The sequence below is a fragment of the Silene latifolia genome, chromosome Y (assembly GCF_048544455.1).
Source record: "Silene latifolia isolate original U9 population chromosome Y, ASM4854445v1, whole genome shotgun sequence".
Classification (NCBI taxonomy): Eukaryota; Viridiplantae; Streptophyta; class Magnoliopsida; order Caryophyllales; family Caryophyllaceae; genus Silene; species Silene latifolia.
The window spans coordinates 165,581,691-165,607,829 of record NC_133538.1 but is presented as its reverse complement, the minus strand read 5'-3'; the positions used below and the strand labels follow the sequence as shown (position 1 = coordinate 165,607,829).

The following is a 26,139-nucleotide window of genomic DNA, read 5'->3' as shown; positions in this document are numbered from 1 at the left end:
TTTCAACTTCGTCAAAATGTCTCTTCTTAGTTAAAATGTCTTTCATGAACTTAGTATAAGATGGAATTTGAGTAATTAATTCGGTAAAAGGAACGGTTACCTGAAGATTCTTCACAACTTCCATGAAATTACCGAATTGAGAATTCTTTTGATGCTTTGCCAATCTATAAGGGAAAGGCACTTTGACTTTTTCCGGCACCTTCGTTTAAACATCCTTCTTTAGAGGAGCATCCTCTACATCTTTGATTTCTTCAACCACAATTGGATCATCCACCCTCTTTGGAATATCCTCACCTTTCTTACCATTAGGAGAAATCTCCAACTCAACAAGTACCTCCTCATCTTCCTTGGGCATGAGTGGCTCATCATATTTCATACCACTTCTCAAGGCGATGGCATTGAGGGTGGCATGTGGTTTCGAACCTTGAGGTGGTAATTGACCCGTTTCTCTTTAAGAGCTAGATGCGGCTAGTTGAGCCATTTGTTGCTCTAGCATCTTGATGGCGGCATTTTGAGCTTGATCGTTCTTTTGCATTTGAGCTAAAAGTTCCCTTTGCATTTGTACCATCAAAGCCTCAAGTTTACCCCCTCCTTGGTTGTTTTGTTAGACATTTTAAGGCGGTGGACCTTGATTTTGTTGGTAATTTTGTTGAGGCGGCCTTTGTTGTTGGTTTTGACTTTGATAGCCCAGTGGGGAATTATACTTTTGTTGTTGTGGAATGTAAGCATTTTGTTCTTGTGGTTGGGGTTGAGGTTGAGGGTTAAACACATTATTACTTTTATAAGACATATTCGGGTGAAATCTTGAATTCGGGTTACAAGTATTTGAAGATGTACCCGATGAATATGAATTTTGTCTAAAAGTTTGATAAGCGTATACTTCCTCCATGGTAGCTGGGCAATGGGCGGCATATAATGACTCGCTCTCCCGCAACCTTCACAAACAATGATTTGACTAGTAGAGGACATGACATTGAGTTGTTGCATAGAATCCCTAGCATCTCGTTCCGCTAATTGTTGTTGGAGTAAAGCAATTTGAGCCAACAAAACGGAATTATCGGAAGACTTCTCCTTACCTTTGAATGGCACACTCCGGGAATTGACATATTGCGCGTCATAGATCGGCATGGATTCAATTGTGGCATGAGCAATATCGGTGTCAATTTTATCAAACCGTCCATTGTTGGCGGAATCAAGAATCCGTCGGGACGCAGCACAACATCCATTGTAGAATGTTATAGCGAGGAACCAAGCATCCAACCCATGATGTGGGCATTGTCTTTGAAGCTCCTTGTACCTCTCCCAAGCTTGATACAAGCTCTCAAGAGCTTGTTGACGGAATCCGCTTATTTGGCTCCTTAAAGTTTGAGTTTTCTCCGGTGGAAAAACTTTTGATAGAAAGCAAGAGCCGATGTCTCCCAATTTATGATTCCCATGGCGGTGCGATCAAGGCTATTGATCCTTAGCTTTGCCTTGTCCTTCAAAGATAAAGGGAAGAGTATTTCCCTTATTTGGGCTTGAGTAACGCCCGTTTGCCGAATCATGGAGCAATATTCGCAAAAGTTTTGCACATGCAAATTGGGATCCTCCAAAGGACTTCACCCAAATTGCTTCCTCTCCACAAGGCTAATTAAAGCCGGTTTGATCTCGAATTCCGGGGCGGTAATTTTAGTAGTAGTAATACTGGCCGAAAGCATAGCCGCGGTGGGCTTCGAATGATCGGAAAGTTTCACCATCTTTTTAGTTGGAGATGGTGGTGGTGGTGGAGATGATGAACTAGAAACCTCATCTTCAAGAGCTTTAAGATTGTCTAAGTAAGACTTTCTTTCACTTTCAAATTGCAGGGGAGAAGCGGCTTCTTTAACTTCTTTCCAAAAACGTCGTCTTCTACGAAATGTTTTCTCGGGCTCGGAATCCGGCGAAAGCAAATCTCCACTACGAGAAGATCTGGGCATAAGACAACAATCTCTAGAAAATTATAAGTAACGGTCTCAAGGAACAAGTGTTCCTCAAGACAAAAGAAAACAAGATAGAAATCGACAAATCTAAACCCAATAAAACCGTGCTCCCCGGTAACGGCGCCAAAATTTGATAGGCTATGTCGCACACCTAATCAAATATAAATTCCCTAGATGTAACACCCCACGGTAATTGAAGAGGTCCAGTGATAAACTTAAATGCCTAGTGCTTAAAGGGATTAGAATGACTACTCATATCAACAAAGTGTACTTTCTTTTATGGTAATCAATGCGAAAGAACTCCAAAGTTAAGCGTGCTTGGCTGGGAGTAGTCTTAGGATGGGTGAACTCATGGGAAGGTTCCCCAGATGCGCATTAGTGATGACAAAATGCACTATAAAGGAATTGTGTTGATCTGTAGGCCATGTACACAGCCTGGTGAGTTATCACAAAGAACCGCTCCCAACCCGGTTTGGGCCGGGGTGTTACAAGTGGTATCAGAGCAACCCTGCGACCGTGTGGTGATGGGAGGCAGTTGTTATACGCTCCATTGTGATCACCCATCTAGCGGGGGAGGATTCTGGGTTAGCGGTTATGCTCCCAGGTGCAACGAGGACGTTGCGTTCTTCAAGTGGGGGTGATTGTAACACCCCACGGTAATTGAAGAGGTCCAGTGATAGGCTTAAATAACTAGTGCTTAAAGGGATTAGAAGTAATACTCATATCAACAAAGTGCACTTTCTTTTATGGTCATCCATGTGAAAGAACTCCAAAGTTAAGCGTGCTTGGCTGGGAGTAGTCTTAGGATGGGTGACCTCCTGGGAAGGTTCTCGGGATGCGCATTAGTGAGGATAAAATGCAATATAAAGGACTTGTGTTGATCTGTGGGCCATGTACACATCCTGGTGAGCTATCATAAGTAACTGCTCCCGGCCCGATTTGGGCCGGGGTGTTACAATAGACACAAATTAATGTAGTAATAGAGGTCGAACACAAGGAGACGAGAATTGCGCTATGAAATGCTATAAGTAGACTTCTATCAAGATCGATAACGATTGGTTTGGTTTGTTTGGTTTGATGATTAGCAAATAAGATGATATAACAATATATGATTAAAGGAGTCTAGGGGAATCGGGTCACACATGCAATTGTAAATATATATTCATGTTAAACTCGGAAATAATAACAATGTCAATTGTTTAGGCTTAAAGACACCTACCTATCGATATTAGTGTCAACCATAGACCGGGTCCTAGAGAAACTCTCGTTTATGACTAGGTCGTCCTACTACACATGCTTAGTCTAATCCGATTCCGTGCCTCTCGACTTATAGAACGAATTAACAGACTTAATCGATGAATAAGGCCTCTAAACAAAGATTAATCGTGATGATACAAACATGTGATAGAAACAATTAGACAATATTATACCAACTTAATTTATCATTTTACATATATTAGTTATTGCATGGCTTCCCTAGTCCCTAGACTAAGGAAATTTAGCTAATCATATTGAAATGTAAACTAAAAACTATGATGTATGAAATGCTAGACATGATTATAGAAATAATGTAAACTAAATGGTGAATCATAAAATGTAATAATAAACTATGTGATATAATTAAAATACTAATGATAAAACTATGTAAAAACTAAAATAGAAAATGTAAACTAAATAAACGAGAATTAGAATTACCGAAATAAGAAATGGAACTTGAACTAGGAACTTGCAAAGAAGAACAAATGAGAATCAAAAGCTTGAATATAAGAACCAAATGTTTAACAATAACCAAATGCTTAACAATATTAAAACTAATATGAAAACTATGAGAGAATTGTTTCCTTAAGGCTTTAAAAGAGTAAAATGGTATATGAAAGATGTCCTACAATGATGGATTAAAGCCTCTATTTATAGTAAAATAGGGGCATAACGTAAAAGTCCAAGAGGAGGTCAACCCCCATCGGGGTTGCCAGCCCCGATCGGGGCCGTAGGTTTCCGAGTTTATTTCTCCATTTCTTGATTAAATGCTCCAAGGAATCCAAAGTATGCGATTAATGCTATGTTTAAGCCTCCGGTTAATGCTTCATAATACTACCTAAGAGCATCCAAAGGAGCATCCTAAGCTTGGTATTCTCTTCATAAATTTGGACTTCTTTTGGGCTCTTTTGTAAGATCATTTTGCATTATCAATTCATATCTCATACACTCTTGCTTGGGCTTGGAAACACACTCTTCCATGGTCATGTTTGGTCTTTGTTAGCCTCGTTTACTAGTATGCTTGCTATTTGGTGGGAAAAGCTACTAAAAACTTAATTTCCTAGAAAACACAACGAAACAAGCAAATACGACTAGAACACGGGATTAGCTCACATAATCACTAATAATAGTGATATAATCATGTAAACTTGAGCTAAAATAGGGGTAAAAGCATATATAAAATGGACACATCATGCTCTTAAAGTGATGGTGACACATGTTGCAAGACGGTGAAATAGGCAAACCCCTGGAGGAGAGGTTAACATTATGTTGGAGTACAGCCCACCAAGAAAGTCACAAGAAAAGAGAAATATGGTGCTAGTACGAGTAGACCAGAACCAGTTAAGGTTGCCAAGAAAAGAAACATAATACGAGTAGACCTGGCAATTCAAACGGGTGAGGTTCGAGCTGTTCGAGTTTGACAAAATTCGGGCGGGACTAGGTCGAGTCGGGTCATTTCGCGTTCAAGTTATTTTCGGGTATGTTTTTTTCAAGTTAATTATTTGGAGAGAATGGGCATGCAGTTTGCAATAATATACATTCTGGTCTGGTTAAATAGGGCGAGCCAATTTAGGTTTTGGTCATATTTGGGTCCTCGATTCGGGTTCGGGTCGAGGTTTTTTTACCAAGCCATTCGGGACGGTTTAGTTTTTCTAGGTCTAATAGTGAGGGTAAGAGCACTCTTTAGAATAAGAGGGGCCTAATGAGAAATTAAAGGAGCACAAGTTAAACTCATTGTCACAAACGTTATAAGAGTCATTGACTATAATGGAGGACATCAAACATGTGTTTAAGATGGGGAGGAGAGGTCCAAAAAGAAGGGATTAAAGAAGTCCAAGAGTGTAGAGTGTACCACATATATATTAGTCATTATCATACTTTAGTTACAAAGATGCAGAGAGAGAAGACGTGTAGTGTGTACATATTGTATGTAAAACAGACAATGTTAAATTAATTAAAACACAAATAAATTGTTATTTTTGTTTTGTTTTATCAATAAAACCTCTCAAAACTACTATTTAAAGGGAAAAAATGTGCTATAGAAATGTCAATTAGTTTACCTTATAAAATCATATGTTCAATCAATTATGATCTTTAATCAAATTATAAAGCAATAAAATTGTTCTACACTCCTCTTTACACAAATAAAGACTAAAACGTCCATACACATTATACATTTAGCCAATTACTTAGAATGTTGCATGGGTAACATATTAGACAATAAAGTATTTATTTAGCTATATTTTGGAAAGTACTAATAACAAATATATCAATGAGTTGCACAATCTTAGGTACCAGTTAATTAATCCCATCATCAATTTTTTTTTTAATAAAATTAGTCTAATCAAATTTAGGAGTAGTACCTATTAACTATCCTAATCTCTAAGAAATAAGATATTTATTTAGTTATTCTTTCGGATATAAACATATATCTATATACTAGATCTGAAACTCTAATGACTCATATCTCCATACATGCGCACGTGGATAGTGATGACTTTCTCGGATACAAAAATCTCTTTCATGCTTAAGCGGAGACAATATCAATTGCGGTCATGCTACGCCATGATGATAAACAAGAGTTAAGGGCAGTCACTTAATCATGTTGAAGTTTATCTGCCGAAACCAGATTTTAGTCATGACTAGCTTTGTAACACCCCCTCATACCAAGGTACCTTACCAAGGACAACCCTAGCATGAAAGGCTGTTACCATCTCGGTTTCCCGAGGTTAGTATATCAAAGTTACCAATTCCAAACAACCTTTATTAAAGTATAAAAAGTTAGTGATTACATGTTTCCAACACCAAACCAAAGTATAACTGTGAAAGGTAAAACAACTACAAAGAATGCAAGCTAAGTCTCCAAGCAAGTAGCTTACCATTGGAGAGGGAGTGAACAAATGTAGCTTGAAAGCATTGTAGCTTTGTCAAGCTACATGCTTGACATGAAAAAAAGAAAAGGTAAATTTTTTTATTGGATGAAATTAATAAGGTGGGACCCATATAAGCTACAAAATGTTGTAGCTTCCCATTGGAGCGGTGTGTAGCTGAAAAGCAAAACAGCTTAAAAAACCGACTTGGCAAATCAGGCTACAATGTATTGTAGCCGTTCATTGGAGATGCTCTTAGTCACCCACTTTTTTTATATCAAAAAGACTAAACTGCCCTTGGATATTAAGAACAAAAGTCCTCACATGATAATTTCAGAATGAAGGAAATTAGACTACGGTCCCTCCTGGTTCACCAAATGTATCCGCCACATTCACAAGATTTGATATAAAGTGACTCGCTTTCGCGTCTCACATCTGGGTTTGAAAGTAGTTGCTGATGATGCTGGTGTTGCGCTGACACAAACCACGGTGACTCGGCTGGTTCACGGAGGAGCAAGGGAGATGTGGATTGTCGGAGTTGAGCCGAGGATGGTGGTAAAAATTGGTTGAGGACGCAATTGGTGGGGTCTGGTTATTTGGTCTAACTTACGGAACTTAGATGAGACGAGCGGGTGGTTGTGTGGTGTTGAATGGTGGCTAGGTTAATTGTTGGATGTCGTGGCTGGTTGTCGTTGTATCATGGCTGCTGCTACACCTGGTTGTCAGTGATCGACTCCGTCGGTGGTTGGGTTATGGAGAGTGATGGTGGTGGACCCCATGGTGATCGGTGGTGGAGGTCCATGGTGGCAGGAGGTGACGTAGAAAGTGTAGTATAGACAGTTACAAAGGATGCTTTCAAAGCTTGATCCATAGTTTATTTTCTTCAACCTCCGTCATTCCGTCTCGCAATCTCATCTCATTATTCCGTCTCATCTACATATTAAACTAATAAAATAATGATAACAATACAAATGATATATTAAAAACCCGACTACTTATTAAATATAACTAATACGACTAACTATTATAAATTAGTTAATAAAATGAGCTTTTTAATCAAATAAGCACACAAAATCGAGTCAGAATAAGGTATAAATGAGGGGTAAAATACGACTAAAATACTATTCATCAGCGATGATGCTAGTCCGAAAAATCATACGGTTAGGCTACTATTAGACCACCATGCAAGCCGACTGTAGGAACTACGTCAAACACTGCCACAACTGGCAAATCTTGACCAACGACAACACATACCACCGTCTTTCCTATACACCATGCCATCACCTTGGCCTTTCTCTGTTGGGAAATGTGTCCTCAACAATAGTGCGATTACATGATTTAAATATCATTATTAAATCTCATTTTAAGAATACATGTGGGATGTAATATTTTACAGTCAACTGGTCCACACATATCGGTAATGATTGGCTGACTAGAGTTTGACATTCGTCGTGCGGACGGTGGTGATCAGTTGATCCCCTTAGGTCATACCTATAGGGAAATATTCTTAATTGATTATTTAATTAATCGTATACCGATACGAGTTAATTAAATTGCTTAAAATTGACGGATGTTGTGAGTATAATTTACGTATCTTATTGTAAATATGATTAAATGAGACACGGTCTAAGTAATCGAATTGTTTTATTACTTAGATGAAATCATTGTTTACAGAAACAATTGAAACGGAATGAATAAATTATTATAAATACAGAATGTTGTAATTTATAATTTGGAAACATTTTGGCACGAGTAATTACGAATTACTAGTCAATTTTGTAAATGACATATTTTATGAGTATGTTGATTTTTAATATGTTAAAAATACATTACATTGTGACATGTCATGTAACATGTTACATGTGACAAAATTGACAAATGACAAAATAAAATGGACCATCCATTTTATTATGAAAGTGCCGAAATTAGAGGGAGTGTTGGGTTAATATTGTGTTTTCATATTAGTGGAAAACATAATTATTAAAGACTACCTACTAGCCTTGCAAGCCTAAGCTTTTGAGAAGAGCAAAAACAAAAGGCATTGGGCATACTACCCAATGCTCTTTTTTTTCGGCCACCCACAAGAAAGAGAGAAGAGCTTTTCTCTTTTACATTATTATTCATTCTTCCCATCTAATTTTCTAGAGTAAGAAAATGCAATAAAAACTCTCTACAATTTATGATAATTCTAGAGAAATAAACTCACATATACTCCCTCTTGACCGAGATTTTCAAGAGTAAAATGCAATTTATTTGTGTCAATTTTATAGTAAAACTAATATTATTACTAGAACTAAATAATATTAGTTATTAAGAGATTTCCTTGGGTATATGCTTTTGGGAGGGATTGTATACTTGAATCCTTGTTCTTCCATTTGGAGAGCTCAAGAACAAGTGAGTAGGTGAACTCACTTGTGCCCATAAATCCGAAAATCAGAATGTAAGATGATGGTTTCTTCTCTATATTTTATATTGTTTGCATGCATAAGATCACTTGTTAATTTTATGACAAATTAAATTAAAGCATATATGAATATGTTGAGTATTTAGATCTACTTTTCCTTCAATTGGTATCAAGAGCCATGGTTGTTTGCATGCAAATCGGTTAAAAGTTTTTCCGAGTTATAAAGATTAACATATAAAACTTGTAAAATTTGTGTTATTATGATATATCACGAATTTAATTCATGCATGTTAAAATTTCTGGTCCTAAAATGTTTTAGGATATTTTTGTTAAATTTACGGATTTTTATTGTTCATATTATACAAGAATGGCATTTAAATATGATTTTATGAATAAAAATGTCATTTTCGGTCTAAAATTAGCTATACTTCGAATTTTCCAGTGAATTTTGGATATGTTGTCAAATTTATTATTTTGAGATAACCTGTAAAGTTTCATAATTTTTGGACTTGTTATGCTCGAAAAATGGATTTTTCATTATTAAATTCGGATTTAAGTGAAAAATAGGTTAATATGAGTTAAATTTCGAATCTGGTCATAGAAATTTAATATGTTGTCACATGGAATTTTACAAGATGTGTGTAAAATAATTGGCTATAAAGAAGTCTTTTTGCATGATTTATGGATTTTTGAAGAAAAATAGCATAAATAGTGACATTATTAGTGAAAAATTAATAAAACATAATCTATGTCTTAGGAAAAACGTCTAATGTTGCTTTTTATTGTCTTTTTCAGATATAAAATTGAAAATTTAATGAATATAATTTTTCCCATATTTTTATGATTATTTTAGTCAAAACCGATAAACCGCAACATTGTTTTTCCAGAAAAAATTCGAAATTTTTAACCTAAGTTTTTGAACATTATGAGAGTCATGGTATTTTTCCAGAATGTTCATGAGTTTAAATTTCAAATTTTGAATTTATTTGAAATTTTGTGATTTATTTGAAGTTTATAGCTTATTTTTGTAATTTTAGTCCATTAATGAACAATTTTATAAATATAAGTTAATTATGGTCAAATTATTAGTGAAGACTAAATTTTGAGTCCTAAGAGGTTAGGGTAATTAACTTATGCATAAATATGAATTTATGTAATTTTGTGATTATAAAATGTTGGAATCACGCAAATCCGTAAAAACCGAGTAATATACGATATTGGCTAATTAAAGGCGATTTAGCATAAAATTGAGCATGTTCATACATATTATAATGCTGCATTTTCTTTATGATTGTCATAATTTTAATTTATATAATTTTTGAATTATGTAATTTTACTTAGTATGGCCTTAGATTTAATTGGTATTTCCCGATATGTATGGGAATATCGATTCGGTTGTAATTTTATTGTGATCTCGTATCACCGTTTTGTAATTTAATAGATTTATTTTATTTTAGTTACAAATGTATAATAGGAAATTATGTAATTTATTATGTAATTTTATTCATTCCGGAGTTCCCAAAGACGGATTTCTTCAAGAATGGCGATACATAAAGACGGTGTTACCTCGAGATGCGTGCCACAACCTAAGTTCAAGGGACAAATGGAGTTGGTTTCTGAATATGTAATAGTTAAATAGTTTTTCTATTTTAGGAAAGACCATACTAGGATTTATTTATTTATTTTTATGCTTGCATTTTATTTTATGTCACATGCATCGCTAAATCGCCATAACTAAAACATGCATCTTCTTTTATCGAGTTTATCGACCGTGTCAATTAAAATTATCGTAGTTCACCGCTTTAGTTCACTTAAAACGTGATAGATAATAAATTGACATGACCTCTCGCTAAAACAATTAATTGAGACATAGCCTTACCAAATAGTAGAAACCATGAAAACCTATTTCGCGAGGGAGTGCACTCGGCTACCCCGGGGTACAAACCTTGTTACGTAGGGGAAGTGGGTGATAAATGTCTAATCCACCGAATTCATGTTGATGAGGGTTTCATCGGCTACCCCGTGCCTAAGTTAATATGGGTTTGGATAATGGACACATTTATTCGAAATTTGGATTGAACTCAACAAAAGTAATTGATAAGGGTTTCATCGGCTACCCCGTGCCCTTGTTGATGTGTTTTGGGCTATAGATAAACATTAGAGTAATTTTATCGACCAAGAGTTCTAAAAGTAGAATCGATTAAAAGGTTAATCCACCGAGTTATATTGATAAAGGTTTCATCGGCTACCCCGTGCCTAAGTTGATATGAATTTGGGTCTTGGAATCATTTATCATAGTTGGGTAGAGGTCACTATGTAAATGCTTTACTTGTTATTTACAAGTATTAATAAAACGATAAATGTTAAGTTTTCCACTATTCCGTTTTTATATTGTTCTATTTCTTTACCACAATTCATATACGATATCATTTCGATTTTGATACAAATCTCTATTAAAACAGCGTAACTAAAGACAAAATTTGAATTTGCTTCTAAAACCTCAAACGAACTATTGCTAAGGATCTCTTGTAAAGAGTATAGATTAAAGTTATTCATTATCAAACAGGTTTTTGATTCTTGACTAACACTTCTACTTACAATGGATTATGCTTCATATACTTAATTGAATTAAGTACCTTGAAGCGATAAATTGTTTTGGTGATTAGATTTTCAGAATTCGTAATTGACCAAAATAACGCAACCACTTCAATGAAAGTTTTAAGACTAAAACGAACAAATGAAGAGTAATCTTCATGAATTCAATTTTGCTTCTCAAAGCAAAGACTCATTGAAATGAGTGGGAGCATTCTCTTAAACCGTTAAGATGAGGACGAGGTTCGAGAAGTAAAAATTATAATGGAATTGATACAAGGTAATGTTAAAAGTAAAGTTATTGAGAAATAACGATACTAAATCTATCAATCCCGACCGATAAAGTTTCCATTGTCTTAAATGTTGGACACAAGAAAGGAAACTACCCCAAATTATTGAAGAATCAACAAGTTAGTTGTGGGACATCTAATGGGACCTTCTTCTTAAAATGTTTATTTGATTAAACATAATTTTGCTAGTACCACTTCGTCAATATTAGAAACCAGCGGAGGTTTTCATCATTGTACTTGATACATAGGATGATTAGAATATGACGACTAGCAACGATAATGTCGAGAGATAGAGTAATTGTGTACTCAATCTAGTTTTTGGATTTAAAGTTGTACTTAATTGTGACTATTAAGTGCATAAACTCTAAATAAGAATATAAACTTGTTAAGATACAAAAGAGGTTTCACTTTTGTGACCCTATACACCATGATTTGATGTATGGCTAGCCCATTATCAAGGTGATTATATTCTAAACCAAACTAGAAAGATATATCATGTAGATGATGTAAGACTCAAATTGGTAACCCAAGATTAAACCTTAAATTTTGGAATGATGAACGCAAAGAGTTATCGAGTACTCTTGAAACCATTAGATTGTTAATGGTATATGCGTATCTTGTATTCAAAGCAAGATGTCTCGTGCCTTTTTGGTTGAAAAGGAGATCGAGGTTGTAAATCATCGATCCAAAATAGGTTGATCATTATCTTTACCAACGAGTTAAGTTGACTAATATGTTCACTTAATAAGGTAAATAGAGAAATCTTTGAAGAATTTCAAAGAGTTCAAGGAATTACGATTTAGTCGTGATGGGATTATCAAAGTGAAGACTTTGATATAAGCCAAATGAATTGTGATATAGTATCACAAATTAATCTCTCTTAGCACGCATTATGGAATAATGTATGGTTGGATAAGAATTCAAACGCTATTCGATATGGTTTGGACTTCAATCAAGTTACTTTGAGTTACTTGATCCTTTTGGGGAATTTATCATTTTTGTCTAAATTATTTTTCCACTAAATCAAATCATATGAGATATGAAATGGTAAGGGTACCATGTTTGTAAGTTTTCACAAGAAACAAATGCTCATTTTTCCCTTTTCAATTATCATGAGCACGACGGGTTTGTGGCTCATGAAGCTGTCTTTCTAAAATACAAGTTTATTTCTAGAAGACAGAGTGGGAGAAATTATTCAAGAGCCACAGAGAATGTTATGTCGCAAGAAACTGGTCTTTCTTGGCTACATGAGATGTTTTGTGTAAGACATTGTTTCTTCAAAAACTAGGAGGTTAAATTCGTCACTTGTTAAAAATGATGAATTCATGCTACTTTTAAGAAAGTAAAGAGCTTATAACTTACAAAAGAAATTGTTTGATTCAAGTTGATTACTTCTAGAAAGTAATGAACATATGACTTACATAAGAGTGTTTAAGTCACAACTCAATACAAGGCTTAGAGCCATGAAAATCCGAAACAAAAGGGCTTGATTAGTGACAAAGGGTTTTGCACTAATAAAGAGATATTTCAAAGCAAGATTGGTTGTAAAGGGTTTTGCACCAGTTGAAATGCTTAAGTCTATTTGGATCTTCTTAGGGATTGTGTTTCATTATTATGAAATACATAGCGAGTGAATCTAAAACCCACTTCTTCAATTAGAAGGAATGTATTCAATACATGTCTTGAGTTTTATAGATTCTTGCAATCCTAAGATAATGTGCAACTTAAGAGAGGGTCTTAAGTAGGACATCAATGAGATAGAATCAACATTTTGATCATGTGGTAAAACATTTCTCGATAAGTCGAGAAGTTGTGTTTATACATGGAGTTTAGTGGGAGTTACGAAATTTTAATTAGTCCGATATGTGGATGACATATTGATCATTGAGAATGATTTAAGACTTTTGGAGTATTATAATACATCTTGAATATCCGGTTTTATGAAGATAAATCCACATGATATTAGCATCAATAAGAAGTCTTACGTTGATAAGATTCATGACTAGTTCAATTAATTGAACATATTTGATTGATTCCATTTGCTTCCGCTGCCGGATCAATTAAATGAGTAAAGATGTATAACACTTCATATACTTTGAGTATGATGAATTGTTTTCAAAATCGAATTTAAGTAATCTTTACCAAGTAAGCCATAAAGATTACCCTTAAGTGCTTTTAGAAGCATTAAGGCTATAAAGCAAAGTGTTTATGATGCAATATTGTGTAAGGGTGTTACACAAGTGACAATTGACAATTGAGATTGCGCATGGTTTAAACAAAACCATAATCAAAACACATTAAGATGGTTAAGATACCATTGTGGCTATGTTAATTAAGAAGTAGATTTTCTAGAATCGTTCTAGGAAATAAAGAACAATGAGAGATATTTATAACGGAAATTGAGCACACTTGCGATCATGAGATGTGCAAGAGGATGGGTCCCACTTTGTGAAAACAAAGTGGGAGCTATTCTTAGGCTAGAGGACCTATGTCTTGATTGGATCTCGACACGTACTCAGAAAGTTTTGTGATGCAAATGTATACATTACAAAGGAAAACGAGTATGTAGTAAGGTTGAGTAAGGTACAAGAAATTGATAAAACCTACTAACCAAAGCCTTCTCAAAGGCTAAACATGATGAGTCATGTCATTTCAATTGAATTGAAATGAACAACTACGTACAAGATCAAATTAGATTATAGAACATGAAATAGTAATCAGGCATTGACTATTCATATGTGATAATCGCATTTGTCGTTCGAGTTTTACTTTAAAACTCTTTTATTATACTTTGTTAAATCCAAACGGGTTGTAAAGACAATTGAACCCCGTTAAAGTGAACACGGATTATCATTGTATTCGCCCATAGTCACTTGTATGAGGTGACGTCTCGAAGTGACTAGAGTGTGATGCGATTGATGGCAAGTTCAAGTGCCATACGGTCATGTGAGATGACTAGTCGATCACATAGGCGGTATTAGGAACACTTTGTCGGGCCTTATGACCGCTTATAGGGTTCGGCAAATTTATAGCCTGGTCGTGGTAGAGCTGCTATAGTATTCTAATGAGTCGATTCTTTTGACTAAAGACTGTTCGCCTAAGATGGCACAGTTTCAGATTAACTTTGATTTGTGTTACTACGACCTTCGTAAATGGGGTCAAATGGGCATATTTTGGGTTATGATGGCTTTGGCTAGTCGAAGGGAATAAGTGCGATAGGAATTGTCCACCCCCTTGTCAGGGTTATAACAATATCTCAGGGCCACTCGAGGAGTAATGAACTGGAAATGCGTGGCCACGCTCGGAAGGTATCTATGATAGATAAATCCGGTCAATCAGTTATTCTCCAGATCGAGGAAACCACTCTCGATATGATCACTTGCAAGTACGACCTGAAAGACACCTTGCATTGAGTGGGAGATAGCAATAGGACAAAAGAATTGGTGACGCACACTTATCGAGGACAAGTGGGAGATTGTTGGGAAATGTGTCCTCAACAATAGTGCGATTACATGATTTAAATATCATTATTAAATCTCATTTTAAGAATACATGTGGGATGTAATATTTTACAGTCAACTGGTCCACACATATCGGTAATGATTGGCTGACTAGAGTTTGACATTACTGTCGTGCGACGGTGGTGATCAGTTGATCCCCTTAGGTCATACCTATAGGGAAATATTCTTAATTGATTATTTAATTAATCGTATACCGATACGAGTTAATTAAATTGCTTAAAATTGACGGATGATTTTGTGAGTATAATTTACGTATCTTATTGTAAATATGATTAAATGAGACACGGTCTAAGTAATCGAATTGTTTTATTACTTAGATGAAATCATTGTTTACAGAAACAATTGAAACGGAATGAATAAATTATTATAAATACAGAATGTTGTAATTTATAATTTGGAAACATTTTGGCACGAGTAATTACGAATTACTAGTCAATTTTGTAAATGACATATTTTATGAGTATGTTGATTTTTAATATGTTAAAAATACATTACATTGTGACATGTCATGTAACATGTTACATGTGACAAAATTGACAAATGACAAAATAAAATGGACCATCCATTTTATTATGAAAGTCTTAGAAATTAGAGGGAGTGTTGGGTTAATATTGTGTTTTCATATTAGTGGAAAACATAATTATTAAAGACTACCTACTAGCCTTGCAAGCCTAAGCTTTTGAGAAGAGCAAAAACAAAAGGCATTGGGCATACTACCCAATGCTCTTTTTTTTCGGCCACCCACAAGAAAGAGAGAAGAGCTTTTCTCTTTTACATTATTATTCATTCTTCCCATCTAATTTTCTAGAGTAAGAAAATGCAATAAAAACTCTCTACAATTTATGATAATTCTAGAGAAATAAACTCACATATACTCCCTCTTGACCGAGATTTTCAAGAGTAAAATGCAATTTATTTGTGTCAATTTTATAGTAAAACTAATATTATTACTAGATCTAAATAATATTAGTTATTAAGAGATTTCCTTGGGTATATGCTTTTGGGAGGGATTCTATACTTGAATCCTTGTTCTTCCATTTGGAGAGCTCAAGAACAAGTGAGTAGGTGAACTCACTTGTGCCCATAAATCCGAAAATCACAATGTAAGATGATGGTTTCTTCTCTATATTTTATATTGTTTGCATGCATAAGATCAGTGGTTAATTTTATGACAAATTAAATTAAAGCATATATGAATATGTTGAGTATATAGATCTACTTTTCCTTCATTCTCGACCTAGGGCATCAACATCATCGGCAAAGTCAACCCGATAGACACAAAAGGGCATTACTTCATTCTCGTCGCAATCGATTACTTCACCAATTGGTTAGAAGCACAATCCTATGACATCTTGACTGCCAAGAAGGTAGCCAAGTTCATCCAAGACAACATCATCTGCAGATACGGGGTACCCCATGAGATCATCACCGACCAAGGTTCCCACTTCCAAGCCGAAGAATAAGCCTTGTTAGACAAATACAAGATCAAGTGACAGCGTTCATCCCCTATCGTCCTCAAACCAATGGGGCGGTAGAAGCAGCAAACAAAACACTCGCCACAATCATCAAGAAAATGCAAGATAATTACCGCGATTGGCCGAGCAAACTCCCGTTCGCACTCTGGGGATACAGAACCTCCATCCGAACAACCACGAGAGCAACGCCTTCCTACCTAGCATATGTTTGGAGGCAGTACAATAAGTACAGTTGGAGGTCCCATCTCTGCGCATTCTACTAGAAAGCCAGATCCCGAAAGCAGAATGGATCCGCCAACGGTATGAGCAACTCGTCCTCTTGGTTGAATGGCGACTCAACGCCTTGTACAATGTTCAGCTATACCAACGACATATTCAGCGAGCATTCAACAAGTAAGTCAAACCCAGGAACACCAAAGAAGGCGACTTGGTCCTCAAGTCAGTTCGAAGACCATTACCTGTTGATTCAAGGGGGAAATTCAAACCCAATTGGGCAGGACCATACCTTTTCAAGAAAATTCTTTCGGGGGGCGTAATGAGATTTAGTGACCTAGACGGGGAAGATTTTACAAACCCAACCAACTTAGTCCAACTCAAGAAATACTACCCCTGAAACCTAGCACCGACAACCTTTCCGTAGCACCGATAACCTCTCCTTAGTCTTCACGACTAGTGACCGCACCCAGATCTTAAGTCGATTCCTCAAAAGTTCTGATTCAAAATTGCATGTTTGTCGAGTCTAAGCCACGACACCTTGCCATGTTTGCATAGCTTTTGACCTGTCAAAGGCATCATCCATTTGCACCAACAAAAAAATACCTGAACTACGAGCATGGTTTGATTTCGTCTCTCCAAACGAAAATGTAGGCAATCCTTTTTTACACAAGAAGACCACAACCATCCCACCAACCAAACACCAACAAAAAAACACCGGAACTACGAGCATGGTTTGATTTTGTCTTTTCAGACGAATACGTAGGCAATCTTATCTTACACAATAAGGACACAATCACCACCACGACAAAAAATAACAAAAAACAAAAACCCATACCAATCGTAAAAGCAAAACCAAAGCCACAAACTCATACCCTATTCTCACAAAAGACAAAAAAACGAAGACCCTTTCTCCCTTTTCAAAAATAAACCCCACCTTCACGTGTGCAAGTTTAAGATAATTCAAGCTGAATTAACTTAACAAAATGGATGGAGAAACAACAATGAATGTTCACAACATTTTCAACATAAACAATCCTCTTATTTAATCAATAATAAGTGGGATTACAAACTTAGCAACAATGAAAGCTAAGCAAGTCCATAACTTGCAAAGCTAGAGCATCGACTAGGACATTCTCTTACATAATAAGACATAACCCATACACCTAACACACAACAACATAACTAATACAACATAATAGCCATACAACACCCAAACACACCCTAATACAACATAATAATAAATCATACCCTTGCCTTTGCCATCGGGATGCATCTTCCCCTTACCCTTCTTGCTAACATGCCTAACTCGATCTTCTCCTCAGAACGGATCCTCAACTGATCCGCATCAACCACCACAACTGGGCTCCTACACGGCCCTCTACCCGACCCAAGTCAAACCCACACACGGCCAAAAGCCTCCTCGGGACCCAAGCTCCACTTCTTTGGTGGCCTCATTACACTCAGCCAAAAGCCTCCTCGTTGACCTCATCTTTGCGGAGCTTTGACCTTTCCTCCAAAGTAGAATCTTTCGACTACTTGGCATAAGATGGAGTTACCCATGTAGTAGGAACGGGATTTGGCATCTCCAAAATCAGCCCGGCGGCCCTCCACCACTAGAAACACTCCACTAGCTCGGAGGTCCGAAACATGATCTCTTAAACCAACGTTTCTTGAGCGGGAGTCTTTTGTGGATGACCCATTTGCCTCATGACTCGGACCTGGTATATAAAGGAGACAATCTTCAAGCTGACAACCATCAACGAGCAAGGAGACTCGGCCGTAACGGGCAAGCCCAAAAACGGCCGCAAATACCACCACGGTACGACCCAACGGACAAGAGGGCCGCCCTCTTCTGTCAACCTTGAGGTCCAATAGGCCTCGGTGCAAGCAAAGCTATCCGCATACAGCTTCTTCCTCATGGTCAAGTGACGGAAAGAGTAAACACTAGCATCCACCGGAGGCTTGATCAATCTAATCCTCTCCATAAGCCAAACTTGGAGAATTATTGGAGACCCGGACCAAGGCGAATCTTAATAGGACTTCTTCTTATCTAAGGCTTGCATAATCTGACCAAGTATCAACCAAGAAGGATCCCATCCATGCTCCATTTGCTCAATGACGTGAATAAGGGTCATGCTACCGTACCAACTTGACCCCTCCTTCTTCAACACCTCTGCAAAGAGGTAAGCATTAAGTAGACAAAAGGCAAGATCCCTCCTTCTAGCAACTTCCGAGATACAAGCATTCAACCGATTGGAAAAGATGTTGATGAAACCCATCATGTCAACACCATGAGGAGCAAGGAGAAAATCCATTTTGCTCTTGGATAAGCCAAGCATGGAGCGAAGTTTCTCCTTATAGCACAACCGAGTCGGAGGAAGAACCGGCACATGTTTCGACCAACCTCCAATAGCACCCACATCTTCGGCAAGAGGGAAAATCTCACCTTTCGGGAAGACGGAAACATGGAATTTATTGTCCCAAAACTAAACACATGCATCAAGAAAGGAAGCTTGAATCTTCACTTGAAGAAGGACCAACAATTGACCAACTCGCATGACATCGAGTTGATACTTCTCGGGTGGAGTCAAATCCCGCCACCAATGATGAAACCTACCTTCAAAAGTATCCATGGTTTTGTGGTAAAAGAAGGGATGTTTTCGAAGTGTTTTTATGTTTCGGATTGATGAGACAAGCAAGCAAAAGTCGATATATATGCAAAAAGCAGCGGCGCGTTTTTTCAAAAAAAGAGGGAGCCTCATTCCCTCGAAGTCAGGCCCGTGTCCCTTTGGGCTGCCTCTGTAAAGTCACGCCTTGACTTGTCCCTTTCTAGTTGTGTTTTCTCCTGACACACTATATCCCCTCGCCAACGTGCTCGCGCCTCTTACGGCCTACCCAGAAATTTTTTGTGTTTCCTCAACCTCACATTTCCTTGGGTTTACGTTTCACGAAATCCGGCACGGTGTCCAAAACCTACCGTCAAGCATACAAATTTCTTTTCCTTTTTTCTTAGGGGGGAAGGGCTAATGTTACCGTCGTCAGGTACCAAAAATAAAATACCTAGTTACACTAACAGAAGCTAGCAGTAAGTAGGGTCGATCTCTACAGGGAGGCGGTCACTATCTACTTGTCTATTCGGTCTGTCTACGTCACAGTTGGGGGTTTTGAATTGAAAACTAAACTAAACAAGATTAAGGGAAGAGAATTAATGATAAGAGAAATTAATAAGAAAGAGAGAAAACTAGGATGTCGGGTTATCAACGAACGTCAGTTAATTACAGCTAAGGTCACAGATTAGTCGATGTGTCGGTCTAAGGGGCAACGAATATCTCCTTCCGGTCTCAATTCTCCCTAAAATACTATTAGCTTAGCTTCCGCCCTCATTAAAGCATTCTATTGTTCACTGCAGGTCTCACCCCTTCCAACCTTCCGGTCTAGGTCAAGGCTTACCAAGGTTAAAAAGGCTAAATGCATCGATTCATATAGCAAGATACAATTATAGGCAGTGATTAACAACATAGACAAAACAACAACGACAAACTATGAACCTAATTAGCAATTAACATCCATTCATCGACTCCCCTAAATCCTAGCAGGGAGAATTAGCTAGGTATAGATAAAAGTAAAGCAAGAACAAGGAATAGAATAACAATAAACATTAAATAAGAGAAAAGAGTAAGAAAGAATTACAGAGTAAGATCCGGGAAAAGAGCAGAGAAAAGAAAAGTATTCAACAGTAGAACAGAATAAAAGTTAGGTGTATGAAAATGATGGGGGAGAGAGAGATTTACAAATGACGTCTCTCGTTCCTATTTATAAGAAATAGGATTTTTTATTTGACCTAATACGAAAAAGATTAAGAAAAGCCCGAGCCCACAGAAAACCACTCGATCGAGCAGAAGTAAGCTCAAACAACTCGATCGACCAGAATAACTACTCGATCGAGCAACCCCTAAAATGAAACTATTCGATCGAGCAAGGAAAGCACTCGATCGAGGTCTTCTACCATATAAAAGCATTCGATCGAGCAGAAAACCACTCGGTCGATTCACTTTGACTTCTGCAGCTCATAACTTCGTTAGTTTCCACCTTGACTTGGTTATTTAGCTCCAGAAATAGCTTCACGCATCCCAAGACAGCAACATTTCCGCTCCAAAATCACTCTTCCTCTAAATGCATACAAAACGGACGGTAAAAGGCTTGATTTCACTACTTTCTGGTCCATTCCTGCAAATAAGGCAAAGAAAACCAAAGTAGCATATTCGGGGCATTTCGTAGCATAAAACTACGATAGTAGCATAGAGATATGTGCATAAAAAGGCCTAAAAGGACTTTATAAAATTCACGTATCAGCTAACCGCCTTGATCCGCAACAGGTTGTCCCCAAGTCAAAGAGTCGAAATTTTTTTACACCGTCTTTTTGCAAATTATTCACAAATTCCCTCGCAAATTATCGCATTTCAAAATCAATTTCACAAAAATGCAAAAATTCAATTTTTCAACACTTCTCCCTGGAACTGATTTCCAATAGACGGTTTGAGCTCAAAACAAATTTCAAATCATTTCTTTGCAAATTAAAACCAATTCCTGGAAATTCAATTCGATTTTCGTAAAATCCTTGCAAATTCGATTTAAATCCTACAAATTCGAGTCAATTCCTCACAATTTTAAAACAAAATCCGCGAAATTCTTATTAACTTTCGAAAATTCAAAACAATTTCAAAATCAAATTTGGCCAATTTTTCAAGTCGGGACAAGTTACTAAATTCGGCAATATTTTGTCTGTTTCTGTGTGCTACGTGTATGTTACCTGTTGCCAGTTTTCTACATTGACATTGCAGGTACAAGCGAGAAAGCAAGCGGGAAGTCATGCGTCGACCGCGTTCCACCGAAACACAACGCAAAAAGCCAACAACAAAAAATCCACAAAAGGCCATGTATACAAAACTTGCCTCACGCAAAACACACCCACACAAATATATACAAACCAAAGTCCAACAAATACTAGCCGAAGTTTGAGGAACAAGGAAAGAAACTACGAACTACTCGGCACCCCCTGGTGGACCAGCTTCTCCCTCGTCAAGAGACGCGAGCAAAGCTGACACCAACTTGTACTCAGGTGTCCTCTCGGGAAAGCTCCTCGGCGTCTCCAGCTCTATCACGATCCCCGCCTCCGCCGTAGCACGAGGACCCTCTGCTGCAGTTAACCAATCCTGATCAAGACAATCTCGGCGTCTTGAGATCGTAACTCGTCCTCCTGACGCCGCAAATCCTGGTCAGGAGTGATGATCATGAGCTCCTGCCGCTGGACCTTCTCCCTCGCCCTATCCAAGTCAGCATGAACCTGAGCCAACTCTGCTGGATCCGTAGTGCTCTACAAAATAAAGCATTGTTCGTCAGCCTCGGAACCAGAAAAAAAAAAATATCAAACAACGATCAAAACACAAAGACAACTGTAGACACCTCAAAATGTTTACCTAGCCTTACGGGTACCCGATGATGAGGCTCAAATTTAATGACTAAATGGAAATTGACAATGTTAAAATTTATGGCTCTTTACGCTTATTACCCGAAAATTAATAAAATGGCATAAAACCACCCTTAAACGATTAACCCTCTATTTCTATTTTAGCCCAGTTTAATGTATTATTGGCCCAAAACCAATAAAGAACAATGGAGAATAACCATGTTATAAGGCCCCGTGGATTTCTATCTCAGGCGACCCATTTAATCACATATTTATGTAGCCTGTCCAAATACAACTAAAGTCCATTATCCGAGAGATTATGACAACTATTGTGAAAAGCCCATAATCATATTCGTACAACCGAAATAGAGAATGAGAGTACCAGGAGTAGTATATGTGGGTGAAATAGTGTTGGAATGGTGTGGACACCATGATTTACACGTGCGAAAAGAAAAAAGACAGCTAACACTACGAGACAAGAAGTTTAGCACTAGTATGACTACCTACCTAACAAGTAAATACGTAAGTATTAACAAACCCGGTATTCTATCTCTACCCTGTTAGGCGTGCGTAATCTTAGAGGACCCAAATTCTATCTCGGAATAAACCCATATCTATGTAAACTACATCCTACAAATAAGTATAAATACCATCCCTGTCCATTCAAGACGGGAGGGAGGACGAACAAAAACGCAAACAAGCGACACAAATAAAATACCGAGAGATTCAAGATCAAACCAGACCAGAATTTCAATGCTCCCAGACACCGTCTCAAATATTCTATACCAGTTTCAAATCACTACATACAAATAAATTGTCCCTTCAGATCAAACCATACAAAAAATTATCCCAGTTTTCCATATAAGCGCATAAGAGCCGTTAATTTACGACAAAGTCGAAATTCATTAATAGTCAAACATCCAGGATAGGCCTGAGGGTAGCGACATCAAATAAGTTTTTCTTTACTCTTTCTTTTTTTCTTTAATTCTTTTGTTTTGTCTTTTATTCATTTTCTCTATTTTATTGTATTTACTAACCAAGTTTATTTGTCCTTGTCTCAGATTTATATCGTCTTATGTATAAAATTGTATAATTTCGTCTTAATTTCGTCAAATATATAATATTACAAATAAATAGTAGAGGCCGTCAGTTTGATGGGCGGTCCGGGTGCCTAACACCTTCCTTGACCGTACCTTTACCCTCGAATCCGCAATCTTTGGTTCAGACCGGAGTGACGGATCAGTCCCCATTCCAGGGATCAAAAGTGGCCTTTTCCGTTAACCTTATTTTTGTATGTTTTTTATAAAACCTACTGGCGACTCCATATTACTTACATATTTTTCAAAAAGGGAGATTTTTTCAGGGATCTCACAACAACCAACAAAACAATACGTGGACAAGCCGTGTCTCCTTTGAAGTAAGTTCACTAGCAAGTGCCCTCCAACGGTTAGACATCTGCCACAAAGCTCGATCACTACCAGTTGACACCTGCACTTACAAAACCAAACTCTCAACAAAAATACAACACGAAAAATAACCCGAGCGAACAAAAGTTCAAACCGAAAACTCACCCTCAAAACCGTCAGCCTCCACTCAAGGCCGAAGTCAGTCACCTCAGGAACAGCTGGTTCTGGCAGGCGCAACTGCAACTCCTCACCACCCGGTCCCGAGTAGGTGGTCTGCGATGTGAAAGCTTGGGGCTAAGCCCTCATGAGGTGGTAAACACCCTACATGGGAAATCACGTCAACAAAAGCAACGACGAACCCGTTACAACAGCAAAAATGAGGCATGAGGTAATAACATACCTCAATCGGGTACCAAGCAAGCCTCGACAAATGGAAGGTCTCGTACGACACCTCCCGTAGCAATAACTTCTCAACTCCATGACCGTGAAGGTGCTCCAAAGCCTCGTCGGGCGTCGACTCATGGAACAACACTCTAGGCGGGTCGACAGGTACCACGAAGGTCTTGCTGAAGCACTGGCAAGCCAAACGCTCCCCAAGATACCACACTGGGTTGATCGCCGTCTCTAGGTACAGATGACAATAACTACGAGGCCACAGGCGCTCTCCAATGGAGGCCGACACCCCCGTGTAGTCTATCCAAGGCCTCGCAACAAAATGAGGTCATAAGCAAAAGTGATCAGCTAACTTGGGGCTTTATAGCTACCCAGTCACCCTATCTCTACTTTCTTTTTTACAAAAACAAAAAGTATGAGTAGAAGACTTACGTCACCCAGCCGAAGGGAGTTCATCTGATCCCTACACTCCAAGTAACTCGACTTGGTGGACTTCTTCTGAGCCACTGTCCAACCTCTCACAGCCGGGTAAGCCCCCAGCACCTCGCCTACCATCCCCGGACGCAACGTGGGCAGGTAAGAGTACATCCAAGTCTGCAACACAAAATAAAAGTAAACAATCTTTAAAATAATGACCCGTAAAAACATACAGAAACCCAGAAAAAATGACCACAGAAAACAAAAACAATAAAAGGCAAAGGCCTCCATACCTCAAAGATGAGACCAAGACCAACCAAAGCAGGCTCATCCCCTCGTCAATCGTCTCCGGACGAACTGCGGCGAGTCGGTAGCGAGTGCACTGGGCCAGAGCAGGTGTCACCCAGCCGTACTGACTCATGGCGTCTAAGTCAGTTAGCAAGGGAAGTACTTCGGTCGACAAGCTCTCACCTTTGTCGCCAAAGTACGTGGTACCCAAGAAGTACCATAACCACAACCGCGCCTCCTGCGCATTAGCCAGAACCTCCGCCTCAGGGCTCTCTAATGGCGATGAAATCTCCCCAGCCACCCTCGGCCTAAAGTGATCCCTCACGAAGGAATTCGCCATCAGAAAGGGAGTTACATGTGACGGCGGAGGCAAAATATTGCCGATCAACCCCGTGACCATAGCAGAACACACTCTCTACGGTGTCTCCGGAAACTCAACCGACGTCTCACCAAAGGGAAGACCCGACACCATGGCAAAATCCTCTAAGGTGATGCCCATCTCCATAAAATGCATGTGAAACGACGATGTCGTATTTTAGTAGCGATCAATCATAATGCGGATTAGACACAGGTTCAATCGAATTGAAATCCCGTAAATCTCCCGTCAAGCGACCACCAGTTGGCCCATCGCCGACCTCTCTATCAACGCCCTCGAGCCGGCTTGCAGTAAGTCGTAGAACCCCATAGAAGTCGAGAAGCTTGAGAACGTCCTCATACCCACAACCTCCATAAATTAAAATTAGACAAAGTCAGAACGCCTATTTAGGCTCAAAACAGCAAAAATAGCAAAATTCGGCAAACAAACTTACCAAACCCTCGTGAGCATGGTAAAAGATGTGAGTGTCAATCTGCAGCAATAAATGGCTACCATCCCAGCCCTCAGCCCACGCCGAAGCCGCACTCAAGTTAACCCCCTTGCGGAGCCTGAACCCGCATAGTGTGTCAGTCACGGACAAAAGCATCGTTCGCTTCTGTATCCACCCTCTGCTTCTTCGCACAATGAGCCTGTACCGTATGACGAGGACCTCTCTCAAAAACCCTCATAACTCCCTCAAGCTCTCGCCTGTATACCAGGGGAGCCCTTCTCCTCGTGGTGACCCTCCTCCCAGTAGAGCTAGCCATGGCGATATAACTCCTATTTACGCACATTTAGTCCCCTAACTAGCCTAGTTCCTATTCTTTTTAGTATGTATTAGGGTCGTTTATTCTCTTTAGCCTCCTTCTATGCATTTTATATGAGGTTTGGTGTCCTTTGTAGGAGAAGAGCACTAACTTGACTAGATGGAGTGAAGCGGAGCTAAATTGATAGCATATAATGAACACACCAAAGAGGAGATCACCAATAATAAAGTCCTAAGTCAATAAAACAAGTAATTGGGCAATGGCTAAGGATTCCCACGACCAATGAAGGATCCCCAAGGATTGGAAGGGAGTCGTTACAATAGGAAATTGCTTGGAACCAAACCAATAATTGCTTTTTTAGCTCTGAAAATATGCTAGACAAAACGGGGTCGAAAAATCAAGTGGCCTGGGCTTTTGAATCACTCCAATAGGAGTCCAGATGAGGAAATGACGTCCATTTTAC

The 26,139-nt window shown here is 38.2% G+C and overlaps 1 non-coding gene across 1 annotated transcript; it reads left to right on the top strand.

The window, feature by feature from the left end:
- Positions 1-1,258: 1,258 nt before the first annotated feature.
- Positions 1,259-1,366, top strand: LOC141635178 (small nucleolar RNA R71). Its single transcript, XR_012539882.1, has one exon. It is a non-coding gene; the product is annotated as a small nucleolar RNA R71 (small nucleolar RNA).
- The last annotated feature ends 24,773 nt before the right edge of the window (positions 1,367-26,139 follow it).